Source organism: Castor canadensis, chromosome 9 (assembly GCF_047511655.1).
Source record: "Castor canadensis chromosome 9, mCasCan1.hap1v2, whole genome shotgun sequence".
Classification (NCBI taxonomy): domain Eukaryota; kingdom Metazoa; phylum Chordata; class Mammalia; order Rodentia; family Castoridae; genus Castor; species Castor canadensis.
The window spans coordinates 73,142,752-73,159,341 of record NC_133394.1 but is presented as its reverse complement, the minus strand read 5'-3'; positions in this window follow the sequence as shown (position 1 = coordinate 73,159,341).

Sequence of the window (16,590 nt, the reverse complement as noted above, 5' to 3'; positions counted from 1 at the left end):
TTTAGGGTTGACTTTTCTATATCTGTGAAGAATGTTGTTGGAATTTTAGAGGCATTTCGTTGAACATAGATATTGCTTTCAGTAGTATAGGCATTTTTGCAGTATTGATTCTGATGATCCATGAGCAGAGAATGTCTTTTCATCTTCTTATCTCACAAATACAAGACACCAGGAAAGAATAAACTCAAGGGCAATTGAGGAACCTGAAAGAGCTAGGAAAACATGAGCAAGTCAGAAAACCAATAAAACCCGAAGTAGAACAAAGCCAAAAGTGAAGAACAATCAACATGAGACTCATTCTAAGAAAAAGACCATCTAAATGCAAAAATCAGTAAACACTTCTCAATCATATCCCTAAGTGTAAACGGAATGAACTCTCATATCAAAAGACACAAATTTTAAGATTGGATGAAAAAGCAAGATGCAACAATCTGTTATCTACAGATGAACACTTACAATCAAAGACACACACAAACTAAAAGTAAAAGGTTGGAAAAATATTTATCAGGCATGCAGAAACAAAAAAGCAAGAAAGAATAGCTATTCTCTTATTAGACAAAGCATATTTTATGCATAAAATCAGTCAGAAAGATAAAGAAGTCCACTACATGCTAGTAAAGGGAACAATCCAACAAGAATTTATAACAATTCTAAATGTATATGCACTAACTATCAGAGCTTCCATATTCATCAAGTAAACACTTCTGAGGTTAAAGGAACAGAAAAGATGTGACACAATAATTGTGAAGGATCTCAACACCCCACTGTCTTCAACAGAATGAGCATCCAGACAGAAAATCAACAAAGATAACCTAAAACTATACAATACCTTGGAAAAATGGATTTAGAACATATTATTAGAGTATTTAATATTATCACAGCACATTTCACATTTCTCTCAGTAGCACATCAATTGTTTTCCAAAATAGACCACATCCTAGGTCATAAAGCAAATCTCAAAGCACAAAAAATTGAAATAATCCACTGTATTCTATGAGACTATAATGGAATTAAATTAGAAATAAATAGCAAGGAAAATCTTAAAAGCTATTCAAATTAATAGAGATTAAACAACATACTTTTGAATGATCAATGAGTCATTGAAGATATTATGAAAGAAATTAAGAAATTCCTAGAATCAAATGAAAATGAGGACACACATTACCAGAGCCTGTGGGATGTGGAGTTTATAGACATGAGCATCCACATCAAAAAACTAGTGAGATCTCAGATAAATAATCTGATGATGGATGTATCTGAAATTACTAGAAAAACAAGAGCAATACAGTCCCAAAAGTAATGAAAGGAAAGATATTCTAGAAATCAATGCATTAGAGACCCCCCAAAAAACCAATGAATTAGCAAAACAAAAAATTGTTCTTTGAAATAATAAACAAGATCATCAACAAACTTTTAGTCAAATTAACTAAAAGAAGAACCAAATTAATAAAATCAAAGATGAGAAAGGGAATATTTCAACAGATACCAATGAAATTGAGCTGATCATATGGAGTACTTTAAAAACCTATACAATTGCAAACTGGAAAATAATGAATAAATAGATAACTTTGTTGACACATATGACATCAAAATTGAGCCAAAATGTTATTAAAAATCAAAACAAATCTACAATGAGTAATGAGATTCAGACAGTTATAAAGAGCCTTCCAACAAAGAAAAGCCATGGTCCTGATGGACTCATTGCTGAATTCTACCAGACTTTTAAAGACCTAATAGCAATACTTCTCAAACTATTCCATAAAGTACAAAAGGAAGGAATACTACCAAACACATTACACAATACCAGTAAAATCTTATTACTACAGCCTGATAAAGATAGGTCAAAAAAAGAAAGCCATTGGCCAATATCTTGGTGAACATCATCTCAGAATTTGTCAAACAAAAATACTCCCAAACAGAATCCAACAACACAGTAAAATGATCATACACCATATCCAGGGATGCAAGGATAATACATTTGCGAATCAATAAATGTAATATCACACATAAACAGAATCAAGGACAAAGAACACATCCTCACATCAGTACATGTAGAAAAGGCCATTGATAAAATTCAATATCCTTTCATGATAAAAGCTTTGAAAAAAGTAGGAATAGAAGCCACATTCCTCAATATTGTAAAGGCTATATATGGAAAACCTATAGCCAACATCATACTAAATGGGAAAAATCTGAAACCATTTCTTCCAAAATCAGGAATGAGACATGGGTTTTCACTCTCCACACATTTATTCAACAAAGTGCTGAATTCTTAGCCAGGTTAATAAGACAAGAGAAAGAAATACAAGTGGCTCAAATAAAGAAGGAAGAAGTCAAATTGTCCCTACATACAGATAATATGATCCTATACATAAAAGACCCCAAAAACCCCAAATACTCTTAGATCTCATAAACACCTTTGGCAAAGAATCAGGATAGAAAATCAATACACAAAACTCTGTAAGATTTCTCTATACAATCAACGAACAGTCTAAGAAAGAAATGAGGAACACAATACCATTCACAAGAGTTAAAATACCTAGGAATAAATTTAACAGAGGAGGTTGCTGAACTGTACAATGAATATTACAAGTCACTAAAGAAAAAAATCAATGACAACATCAGAAGATGAAGGGCATCTCATGTTCATAGCTCAGCAGAATCAATACTGTGAAAACGTCTATATGTTCAACGCAATTCCTATCAAAGTTCCAAAGATATTCTTTGCTGAGATAGAAAATTCAATCTTAAAAAGTTTATATGGAAACACAAAAGACCCCAAATAGCCAAAGAAAACCTAAACCAAAATAAAAACTCTGGAGGTATCACTATACCTGACTTTAAACTATACTAATGAGCAACAGTAATAAAAAACAGCATGATACAGGCTTAAAAACAGACGTGAAGCCACATTAGTTTTTGATTTCCATGAGCTACCATGCTCTTTGGCAAAGACGAGTATGAGTTCTAGACTAAAACCAGCTTAGTTACTCATTTATTCTTTCTGTATAATTGTCCATTCCAATAAGTAAGTCTTTTTTTCACAGAATTTCCCTCCATCTATCACCATTTACAATTTAAAGTCACATTCATTTTGGGTAACAATGAAGTCTAGGCTCTACTGCAAAGAAGCATGTAACTATCACTTTGAAACAAGCTTAGTTAGAAGGTTCAACATCCTTCAAAATGTTGCACTCAAAGAAGTACATTTATATGTCATAAGATTTCGTTCCACCTATCCTTGTTTCCAATTTGAAACCACATTCACTTTGTTCATAGTGAAATATTATTCTGTATGGCAAAGAAGATGTACTGCCATTCCAAACACAGCTTAATTAGAAGATTGACCATGGTGCCTAATGTTCTCCTCTGTGACATAAATCTATGTTTCATTTGGTTACCATTCATTTATCACCATTTTCAATTTAAAGCCTCTTTCTATTTTTCTGATAATGCACTATTATGCTCTGTGGCATAGGAGAATGCAACTGCCATTGTAAAACTAGCTTAGTTAGAAGGTTGTCTGTCAGCACTATAGCATGTCTGTTTTTCATTTATTTTCCATACATTTGTCACCATTTTCAATTTAAGTCCATGTTCTAAGACTAGAGGCATGGCTCAAGTGGTAGATCACCTGCTTTGCAAGTGCAAAGCACTGATTTCAAATTCAACCCCTTTCCAAGAAATAAATCCACATTCTCTTCTGCTCCTAATGTGACAGTATTGCCAATGGCAAACAATAATGTAATTGTGATTCTAAAACCATCTTAGTTAGAAGGCTGGCAAGCCTGCAAAATTTCCACAGTAGGAAACATCATGATTCTCAACTTAAAGCACATTCATATTTGGTAAAGAAGCATGCAATTGCCATACTAAAACCACTTTAGCTAGAATGTTGAGAGTTTTCCACATTGTTCCACTCTAGGAAATGAGTCAGTGTGACATAGAATTTCCCTTTATCAATAACCATTCTCAATTTAAAGCTACAAAATTTTTTTTTAATGATTATGTGCTATTAGGCTCTGAGACAAAAAATTAAATGCATTCATCATTTTAATACCAGCTGAGTTAGAACATTCATTCACTCTCTTGCACAGTATTTCACTTTGGGATATAAATGTTGCCTAATAGGATTTACCTCCATTTCTCACCATTTTCAATACAAACCCACATTCATTTCTGCTCATAATGTATTTATGTTCATGGCAAAGAAGCATGTAACTTCCATTCTAATAACTGCTTATTTAGAAGATTGGCCATCATACACATTTACCATTTGAGGAAGTAATTCTGCATTTCAGTGGATTTCCCTCCATTGCACATTGCCTTCAATTTAAAGCCACATTCATTTTTGTCTATAATGCAGCATTATGCTTTATGCCAAAAAATCTTGAAAATACCATTCTAAAATCATCTTATTTAAAAAGTTCATTGTCATTCACAGTTCCTCACTATAGGAAATAAGCCCGTGTGTCATAGGTTTCCCTTCTTTTATCAACATTTTCAATTCACAGCCACATACATTTTTGCTCATAAGGCTCTAGCATCCTTTATGGAAAAGAAGTATATAACTGCCATTCCAAAACATTTATTTTTCCCTGGAAAACATTCCACAATTGCAAGTAAGTCTGTGTTTCAAGTATTTTTCCTCCAACTCTGAGCATTTTAAATTTAAATACACATTCATTTTTTATCCTAATGCACTGGATTGCTTTATGGCAAAGAAACTTGTGAATGCTTTTCTGAAACCCCTTTATTTAGAAAGTTGATTTATCCCTATAAAATTGTAGGAAATTGTAGGAAGTATGTCTGTGTTTTAGGGATTTCTCTCCATCTGTCAATGGTTTCAATTTAGAGCACATTCATGTTTACTCATAATGTATTATCATCATATGTGGAAAAGAAGAATGTACCAACATTCTAAAATGAGCTTAGTTAGATGGCAGACCACCCTACACAATGTTTCACCATGTTAAATAAGTCTGTGTTTCATAGAATTTTCAAAGATACATCACTATATTAAATTTAAAGTCAGCTTGATTTCTGTTCACAAAGTTATATAATTCTCTAAGGTAAAGATGCATGTTGTAGTCATTCAGAAACCAGCTTATTTAGAAGGTTGACTGTTATGCACAGTGTTCCACTCTAGCAAGTAATGATGTTATTTACTAGATTTTCCACTCTAGTAAATGTGATATTTCATCAGATTTTCATGCATATATCACCATTTTCTTTTAAAGACACATATATTTTTGCTTATAAGTCACTATCATCATCCATGAACAAGAAAAAGGTAGCTCCCATTCTATGGCAAAGAAGTATATTAGCTCCATTCTAAAGCAGCTTATTTAGAACATTGACCTCCCTGAACAATGTTCCACTCAAGGAAATCAGTCTGTGTTTCACAGTTTTTCCCTACGTGTATCATCATTATCGTCATTTAGAGCCACATTCATTTATGTACATAATGCACTAATATTCCCCGTGGCAAAGAAGATTGTAAATGCCATTCTCAACCTAGCTTTATTAGATTGTTGGCTGTCATTGACAATGTTGGTCTGTAGGACATAATTCCCTGCTTCATAGGACTTTGAAACTTCTGTCAACCTTTCAATTTAATGCCACATGTGTGCTTGGTCATAATGAACATTTATGCTCTTTAGCAAAGAATCATATAATGGCATTTTAAAACCTGTTTAGATAGATGGTTGACTGTCTTGTGCAACTTTCTATTTTATGAAAAAGTGTCTGCTTTTATAGGATTTACCTTCCTCTATCAACATTTTCAATCTAAATCTACTTTCATTTTAGTTCCAAATGAACTGTTAGATTCTAGCAGAAATAAACATGATATTCTCATCTTAACAACAGATTAGTTACAAGATTGACAGCCCTGTACAAAGTTCCACTCTCTGAAATGTCTATATTTTATAGGATTTCTATTCATCTATCAATATTTTTCCTTTTTTTAAAATATTTTTTGTTGAACTGAGGTACATTGTGACATTTACAGAAGTTCTTACAATATACCATAGTCAAATTCACCCACTCCATTATGCTCCATTTTCTCTCCTTCCCCCATTCATGGAATTGTTTCAGGTACATTGCCTATAGCAAAGAAGCATGTAAGTGATTCTAAAATTAACTTAGTTGGGTGTTTGACTTTCTTACCTATTATTCCACTCTAGGAAATAAGTTGACATTTCATTTGATCTCTGTGAATTTATCACCACTTGTAAATTAAAAACACATGAGTTTTTGCTTATAATACATTATCTTTTATGACAAAGAAGCATATAACTGCCATTCAAATCCAACTTAGTTTGGTTGATCATTATGCATAATGTTTCTCATTAGGAAGTAAATGTGGAAATTCATGTAATTTCTCTCCATCTAAAACGATTTTCAATTTAAAGCCACATTTTAGCTCACAGTGCTGCAATATTATGATCTATGGCAAAGAGAAAAGAACTGCAAATCTAAAGCCAGCTTAATTAGAAGAATGGCCATTCTGCACCATGTTTGAGTCTTGAAAAAGAAAGCCTGTTTTCAAGTATTTTCCCCCATCAATCTTTTATTTTAAAACCACATTCACTTTAAGTCACAATGTACTCTTTTCCTCTGTTGAAAAGGAGCATGTAAGTGTCATTTTAAAACCAGATTGGCCACTCTGTACAATGTTGGTCTCTGAGAAATAAATCTGTGTTTCATGGGATTTCACGACCTCTTAAACCAACAAATTTAAAACTACATTCATTTTTGCTCTTTCATTGGTTTTATTTTTTATACATTTCTATTAGGATATATTTGTTGTATGGGGAGATTCATAGTGGCAATTTCATTTAGACTTATATTGTATATTAGTTACATTGCCCCCATTGTCACTCCCACTCACCCCTTCCCTGCACCACTGAGAACATTTGAAAGAGGTTTCTTTGTTTATAGGTATTTGAATTCCATCTATATATACCCTCACCTTAATATCCTTCATTCATTCTCCTCCCTCCCACTAGTACCCCTTCAAACACTGAACTTATTTTACACTCCTGTCTTTCATTATTAAAATTTAAGTTGATGATCAAAGGGTTTTCTCCGTGCATACCTATTGTTGGTATACTTTACTTTGGTCTATTCAACCCCTTTCGTCACTGTTCCATACCCCTTTACTTCCCAGCCCAAATTTTTCAACAGCTTTCAATACACATCGTTATATCCTCTATCTTCACAGATCTTACAATTTTTATATTACTGATGCTCTATTATTTTCTTTCCTTTTCCAGTTTTCCTGAGTTCCATAAATTAGTTCCACTATTACAAACATGTTATACCTCTGAGTTTGTAAACTTTCATGTTTGTGTGTATGTCACCTTTTGGATCCATCTCTGTGTATAAGAGAAAACATGTGGCCTTTGTCTTTCAGAGCCTAGCTTACTTCACTTAATATGTTGTCCTCCAATTGCATCCATTTACCTTTAAACTATGTGTCATTACTCTTTATGGCTGAGTAAACTCCATTGTGTATATGTACCATATTTTCTCAATCCATTCATCAGTTGTAGGGCACCTGGGTTGTTTCCAAAGATTGGCCATTGTGACTAGTGCTGTGATGAACATCAGAGTGCTGTTGTCTCTATGGTGTCCTGTCTTACATGCCTTTGGGTAGATGCCCAGGAGCAGTATCAGTGGATCATATGGCAATTCTATCTTTTGCTTTTTAAGGAATCTTTATACTGCTTTCCATAGTGATTGCACTAATTTTCATTCCCTCCAAAATGAAATTCCTTTTTCACTGCTTCCTCACCAGTATTTGTTGTTGCTATTGCCCTTAATATTGTCATTCTAACTGCAGTGAGATAAGATATAAGTTTTGTTTTGACTTGCAACTTTTCTATAACCAGGAAAGTTGAGCACTTCTTCATGTATTTACTGGCCATTTGTACCTCTGCCTTTGAAAATTCCCTGTCTAATTCAAATGCCATTTCTTCATTGGGTTGTTGATTCTTTGCAGATTGAGTTTTTTGAGCTCCCTGTAAATACTTTATATCATTCCCTATTGGATGAGTAGCTGGCAAAGATTTTCTCCCATTCTTTGGATTATATCCTGAGTTTAGTGACTGTTTCTTTTGCTATGCAGAAGTTATTTAGTTTGCTACTTAAAAAGCTAAACATTGATCTACCATATGATCCAGCAAAACAATGTGACACAGGTTACTCCCGAGGCACCTGCACACCCATATTTATTGCAGCACTGTTCACAATAGCCAAGTTATGGAAACAGCCAAGATGACCCACTACTGACGAATGGATTAAGAAAATGTGGTATTTATACACAATGAAATTTTATGCAGCCATGAAGAAGGACGAAATGTTATCATTCACTGGTAGATGGATGGAATTGGAGGACATTATTCTGAGTGAGGTTAGCCTGGCCCAAAAGACCAAAAATTGTATGTTTTCCCTCATATGTGGACATTAGATCAAGGGCAAACACAATGAGGGGATTGGACTTTGATCACATGATAAAGCAAGAGCACACAAGTGATGTATGAGGATAGGTAAGACACCTAAAATACTAGATAGCATTTGTTGCCCTCAACGCAGAGAAACTAAAGCAGATACTTTAAAGCAACTGAGACCAATAGGAGGAGGGACCAGGAACTGGAGAAAAGATTAGTTCAAGGAGAATTAACTTAGAAGTTAACACACATGCACAGGAAATCAATGCAAGTCAACTCCCTGTATAGCTATCCTTATCTCAACTAGCAAAAACCCTTGGTCCTTTCTATTATTGCTTATACTCTGTTCAACAAAATTCGAGATAAGGGCAAAATAGTTTCTGCCAGGTAGCAGGGGACTAGGGGAGGAGAGGGAGGGGGCAAGGGAGATGAGGGAGAGGTGGGGGAAGGCGAGAGAAATGACCCAAACATTGTATGCACATACAAATAAAATAAAAAATTTTTTTAAAACTTCAATTAAAACAACATATTGGGTCAGATTGAATGCAGAAGCTATGAGAATCCAGCTATTAAGCCAAACACTAAGAATGTGTAAACATATAAAATAATAGCACTGTTATCATTAATATTTTGTTTTGGAGAATACAGTTATCTTTCCTAAAAAACAAAAAAGAAGTTATTTAGTTTGATGCAGTTCACTTTGTTCATTCTATCTCTTAAATGCTGGGCATTTTGAGTTATACTTAGAAAGTCATTCTCTACACTTGTATGTTACTGTGTATTTCCGACTACTTCATGTAGTTAATTTAAAATTTCATGCCTTTTTATTAAGGTCTTTGATCCACTTTGTGTTGATTTTTGTACAGGGTAAAAAGAAAGGATTTAGTTTCAATCTTCTACATGTACATATCCACCTTTCCCAGCAACGTTTGTTGGAGAGATTGTTTTTTCTCCATTATATTTTTTGGGCATTTTTGTCAAAGATCATTTGGCTGTAGAAGCACGACTTTATGCTTGGTATTCTATTCTGTTCTGTTGGTCTTCCTGTCTGTTTTTGTGCCAGTGCCATGTTGTTTTTATTGTTATGACTTTGCAGTATAGTTTGATGTTGTGTATTGTGATGCCTCCAGCTCTGGAGATTTTGCTCATAATTGCTTTTGATATTTGAGGGCTTTTGCATTTTCCTTTGTATTTAAAAAGTGATTTTTTATTTCTATGCAAAATATCAATGGAATTTTGATAGGTATTGCATTGATGATGCAAACTACTTTTAGTCATTTGGCCCTTTTCACACTGTTGATTCTGCCAATCCACAAGCATGGAAGGTCTTAGCATTTTTTTGATGTCTTCTTCAGAAGTTTATAGTTTTCATTAAAATGGTCTTTGGTTTCCTTTGATGAATTTATCTCAAGGTACTTTATTGTTTTTGAGGTGATAATAAATGGGATTGTTTTCCTGATTTCTTTCTCATTCTGCTTGTTGTTGGTATATATATTTCTGTGTGTTAATTTTATAACCTGCTACGTTGCTGAAAGGTTTATAATTTCTAATAGTTTTTTGGGTGGATTTTTAGGATCTTTTAAGTAGAGGGTCATGTCATCTGCAAATAGGGATAGGTTGAGTTCTTCCTTCCCCATTTGAAACCATTTTATTTCTTACTTTTGTCTTATTGTGTTGACTAATAATTCTAAAACTTATTATATAAGAGTGAGGAAATTGAGCATCTCTGCTGTGTTCCTGGCTTTAACTGATATGCTTTCAGCTTTTCACGATTTAGTAACATGTTATCTATAGGTTTTTCATGTACAACCTTAATTATGTTGTGAAACTTTATTTCTATTCCTAGTGTATTCAGAGCTTTTATCAGAAAATGTGGTGAAATTTATTAAATTCATTTTCTGCATTTATTGACCAGATCATGTTTTTTCTGTCCTTGTTAATGTTTATGTGCTGTAATATGTTTATGGATTTGCATATGTTGATCCATCCTTGTGTCCCTGGAATCAATCAGATTTTGTCAAGTTGCATTATCTTTTTGATGTGTTCCTAAATTCTATTTGCCAGTATTTTGCTAAGAATTTTTCCACTATATTTATTAAAAATGTTGATCAATAACTCTTATTTGTTTGTAATTTTTATTGGGTTTTGGAATGAGTGTAATGCTGGTTTCATACAAAGAGTTTGGTAGTGTTCCTTCACTTTCTATTTCCTGCAAAATTTGAGGAGTATTGGTATTAGATCTTCTTTAATGGTTTATTAAATTCAGCTCTGTATTCATCATGTGCTGGGCTCTTCTTTGTAGGGAAGCTCTTTATTATTTCTTCAATTTCATTCCTTGTAATAGTACTATTTAGGTATTTAATATCTTCTACTTAAGTGGTGAATATTTTCTTGTTTCTATTTTGCTTTGCCATATACATCTAAGAATATATCCATTTCATCTAGACCTAGCAGTTTACCAGAATATATGTTTTCAAAGTACGCTGTAATGATTCCCTAGATTTCATAAGTGTTTGTGGTCATGCACTTTTTCATCTCTGATTTTATTAATTTGAGTCCTTTCCCTCTTCCATTTTCATGTTGGGTAATATTTTGGCAATCTTGTTAATATTTGAAAAAATCAAATTTTTGTTTCATTGATTCTTCATATAATTCTTTTTGGTCTCACTCTCATTTATCCAGCCATGATATTTACTATTTCTCTCTTATTTTGGGGGTTTTGATTTATTTTTGTTTTTCTAGAACGTTAAGGTGTATCATTAGGTTGCTTACTTGAGAGATGTCTTTTTTTTAATGTAGGCACTTAAAGCTATAAACTTTCTCCTTAGTATGGTGTATGTTGTGTCCCACAGATTCTGGTAGATTGTATTCTTTTCTTAAGATTCTAGATTTCTTCCTTTACTTTTTGTCACTCTTTCAGCAGTGTGCTGTTCAATCTCCATGTGTTTGAACAATTTCTGTTTTTTCTTTGGTTGTTGTGGTCTAGTTTTATTCCACTGTGATCTGATGTGATGCATGGGGTTATTTCAATATTCTTAAATTTGTTGTGACTGCTTTGTGTCCCAAAATGTGATCTATTTTGGAGAAAGTTCCATGAGCTGCAAAATAGAGTATGTTTGCCTGGTTGTAAGGTGAAATTCTCTGCTGATATCTAATGCATCCATTTGTTCTAAAGTGTGATGCAGTTCTGAAGTTTCTTCTTTCATCTTTTGCCTGGATGACTTATCTATCGGTGATAGTGAGGTATTCAGGTCTTCCACTATCACTGTGTTAGAGTCTATTTTTCTCTTAGGTACAATAGAGAATTTTTTTAAATGTAGATTGGCATCCACGTGTTTGTTGCATATATTTTTCATTGATATTTCCTCTTTATGAATTGTTCCTTTAATTGATATGAAGTGACCTTCATTTTCTCTTCTGACTGATTTTAGTCTGAATCCTATTTTGTTGGAGATGTGTATACCTACTTCTGTCTGGTTATGGTGTCCTTTCATTGAAAATTCGTTTTCCACCTTCTGATTCTAAGCCTTTTTTTGTCAGTGAGATGAGTCTCTTGTAAACAACATAATGTCAGGTATTGTTTTTTTAACCCAGTTTGCGATTCTATGTCTTTCGTTTGGGGGATTGAAGTCATATACACTCAGTGTTAATGTTGAGAGATGCCTGTTGTTCCTAGTCATTTTTATTCCTTTGTTGTTAACTATTACCTATTCCAATTTCCTTGTCTGCTTAGTCAAAAGCGTTTATTATTCTTGAATTTTCCAGTCTCATTCTTGTTCTTTTTTTCTGTGCAAAATTTCTTTAAGTATCTTGTGCAGTGCTAGCTTGGTATTCATAAATTCCTTCAGTTTTTCCTTATTGTGGAAAGTTTTAATTTCTCCTTCAATTAGGAAGGCAGTTTTTCTGTATAGCTTACTCTAGGTTGACAGTCTTTCAGGGCCTGAATTACATCTTTCTAATTTTACATTTAGAGTTTGTGTTGAAATCTGCTATTATTATAATTGGTTTGTCTTTATATGTGACTTGTCTTTTGTATTTTTCAGCTTTCAGTATTCTTTCTTCGGTCTGTGTGAAGAGTATTTTGATTATGACATGTCTGATGATGTTTCTTTTTTGTCTTAAGTGCTTGGTTTACTATAAACTTCCTGCACCTGGATTACTCTCTTTTTCAAATTTAGGGAAGTTTTCAGCTACTATTCTATTGAATATATTGTCTATGCCTTTAGATTTTATGTCCTCTCATTCTTCTATACTCATGACTCATAGGTTTTATCTGTTTATGGTGTCTCACGTGTCTTGCACATTCCATTTATGGTTCTTTAGCATTTTTTGTGATCTTTTTACTGTTTGATCTAATTTTTTTACTTTGTCTTCTGTTCCTGACACTCTGCTTCCAACTTGTTCCATTCTGTTCACCAAGCTTTTCACTGAGAGTTTTATTTGGGAAATTGAGTTGTTTATTTCATATTGATTATTTTTCAGGGCTTAAAATATCTTTATTGATTTCATTTTTTATATTCTGCAGGCTTCTTAATTTCATTTATCTCTTTGTATTCTCTTTGAGCTCAATTGTTTATTCACATCTTCTTTCAGATCAGACACTAGCTTTTCTGTGTCTTCTTTGAGCTTGTTAATCATTATTTTTTTGTGGGGGAATTCAATATTTAGTATCTCTTCCTTTATACAATTATTTAGATCCTCAGTGGTGGAGTTGGCTTTTGAGGGAGACTGGTAGTCTTGCTATTTTCTTGCAATGAGATTTATTCATCCAGTGTTGTCTTATTTCAAGACTTCAATTCCTTGTGCTCATGTGGTTGGGTTTTGAGCTTTTTCTCCTGATGTACTAGCAGTTTTCCTCAGAGAGAGATATGCTGAAAACATTACACCATGCACAGGGGCAGTGTTCTTCTGGTGGTGCAGATTACCTTTTTCCTCTCCTCTGAGAAGGAGCTGGGGTTCCTGGTCTTTGATGGGGTTTTGGGACTCTCCCTTGGAGAACAATGGTGGGGAGCACTGAGTATCTCTTCACCATGTAGAGACACTACTCCTGACACTTTCAGAGTAGCAGATTGCCACTCAATTGAAGAGCTGGTTTCTGCACTTTGGGGAGCAGGGACTCTGCCACTATCAGTCATGGTGGGGAATACAAGGCTTCTGTGAATTGTGGGAGAAATATTTCCAGGCACCAGCAGAGTAACAGAATACCATTCAGTGAAGAAGCTAGGATTCCAGTTCTTAGGTGGGGAGACAGGTTCTCCTGCAGCCAGGCATAGTGGGAAGTACTGGACCTCTGAGCACCTTGGGGAAGCAGGCCTCCTGGCACTGTATGCAGAGTAACAGGTTACAGTTTTCCTCCTCTCTGGTCATAATGTCCTATTATACTCTATAGCAATAATTACAAACTGCCATTCTAGAACCAGTTTACCTATAGGATTGACAATTGTGTACAATGTTCTATTCTAAAAAATACATCTTTTTTCATGTGTTTTCCTTTGATTTCTCAACATTTACAACTTAGAGCCACAATGGTTTTGTTCATAATGAACCATTATGCTCTAAGACAAAGAAGCATGTAACTGTCATTTTCAAACCAGTGTAGTTAGAAAGTTGTCAGGGCATGCTATTTCAGGGTCTGAGTAGAGTGGTGGCTGCAGGCATCTGCAGGCATGGAAGAACAAACCTGGCAGGCTTCTGCATTCTGGAACCTACTGTGCAGTGGGAGTCCTGGGTTCTGTTGTGCTGTGGTGCACACTTTCAGAAATCAAGTATAGCAGATACTGAAGGTACAGGATAACAATGCTGGCATGCAGTAAGACCACTGTGGACTGCTTGCCAGACTTGGTCTTCCAGGAGCCCAGTAGAGCAGCTGCTGCAGGCATGGAATAACATAACTCTCAGGCAGCAGGAAACCTGGGATCTGCCTGTTTAGGGCCATGGATTTCCCCTGAGGTTTACCTCAGTGTTCTAGGATGTGTGTTAAGAAGTACATGGGAGCATGGAGCTCAGAGTCTCTTTGTGTGCTGGGAAACAGAACTTTCCATGGAGAATGGAGGAGTGGTGCATTCATGGGTGGGGGATCAGGTGTGTCAATCTGCAAGCCATTCTTCCTGTGGTTGATTTCTTCTGTATTGTGGACTCAGAGAGAGCAAGGCATCTTTCTGGTTATGGGACCCTAAGGTGTGCTATGTTACCACCAGTGTTGTCTTTCTTCCAGGCAGTTAGTCACAGCCAATGTTTAAGGATATCAACAATCCACCATCTTGCCTTGCCTCCTGACAACAATTTTACTGAATCCATATTAGCCTTAATTGAACTATTGTTATACATGGTTAAGAAGCATGTAACTCCCATTCTAAAACCATCTTATGTAGAAGGTTGACCACCATACACATTGTTTCACTCCAGGAAATAATTCTGTGTTTCATAGGATTTCTCTCCATCTATCAGTTTTCGATTGAAATTCACATTCATATTTACTGTCAATGAGCCATAAGGCTGTATGGCAAAGATACATGTAACTGTCATTTTAAAACTACATTATCTAGAAGCTTTAGTACCAGGATGTTCCACACTATGAAATAAGTCAGTGTTTCATATGATTTCCATCCACCTCTCACCATTTTCAATTTTAAGCCATGTACATTGTAGTTCATAATGCACTACAATGTTCTATGGCAAATAAGCATGTAATTGACATTTCTATTATTTATTTATTTATTATTATTTATTTGTTCACATGTGCATATATTGTTGGGTCATTTAAACCCCCTCACCCTCCCTCTCCTACTCTCTCTCCCCGCTCCCCCTCTGTCTTCTATGAAGAACCTGTTCTGTCCTTATCTCTAATTTTGTTGAAGAAAAGACATAAGCATAATAAGGAAGACAAACCATTTTTTGCAACTTAGTTAAGGATAGCTATACAGAAATATTCTAGCATTGCTTGCATGTACACATATGTTACAACCCATGTTGATTCATCTCTAATTGATCTTTACATTGGTTCCAGATATCCTTCTCATGTTAACTTCTGTAGTGTTAAGATTTCTGCATTATTTCCTCTGGAGTAGGGACATCAAATGCTTTCATATATTGAGTCTTCTACCTGTTCCTATATCTCCCATACGTGCTCTCCCCTTGATATGTTATTCAAGTCCAATCACATTACTGAATTTGCCCTAGATCTAAAGTCCGCATATGAGGGAAAACATATGATATTTGGTCTTCTGAGCCTGGCTAACCTCGCTTAGAATGATGTTCTCCAGTTCCCTCCATTTACTTCCAAATGATAAGATTTCATTCTTTTTCATGGCTGAATAAAATTCCAAAGTGTACAAGTACCAAATTTCGTGATCCATTCATCAGTAGTGGGGCATCTTGGTTATTTCCATAACTTGGCTATTATGAATAGTGCTGCAATAAACATGGGTGTGCAGGTGACTCTGGAGTAACCTGTGTTGCATTCCATTGGGTATATCCAAAGGAGTGGGGATGCTGGATCATATGGCAAGTCTATGTTGAGATTTTTAAGAAGTCTCCAATTTTTTTTTCAGAGTGGTTGCACCAGCTTGCATTCCTATCAGCAGTGTACGACTGTTCCATTTTTCCCCACATCCTCGCCAACACATGTTGTTGGTAGTGTTTTTAAAGATGGCTATTATAACAGACGTGAGGTAGAATTTTAGTGTGGTTTTGATATGCATTTCCTTTATGGCTAGAGATAGTGAGCACTTTTTCATATGTTTTTTGGACATTTGAATTTCTTCTTTTGAGAATGTTCTGTTTAGTTCAGTTGCCCATTTCTTAATTAGTTCATTGATTTTAGGAGAGTTTAGTTTTTTAACTTCCCTGTACATTCTGGTTATCAGTTCCTTGTTTAATGTATAGCCAGCAAATATTTTCTCCCACTCTGTGGGTGGTCTCTTCAGTTTAGAGACCATTTCTTTTGTTGTGCAGATGCCTTTTAATTTTATGAAGTCCCATTTTACCAACATTTCCCTTAGTTGCTGGGATGCTGGGATTCTATTGAAGAAGCCCTTGACTATACCTATTACTTCCATAGTGTTCCTTACTCCGTCTTGCAGGACCTTCAGAGTTTCAGGTCTGATATTAATGTCCATGATCCATTTTGAGTTGA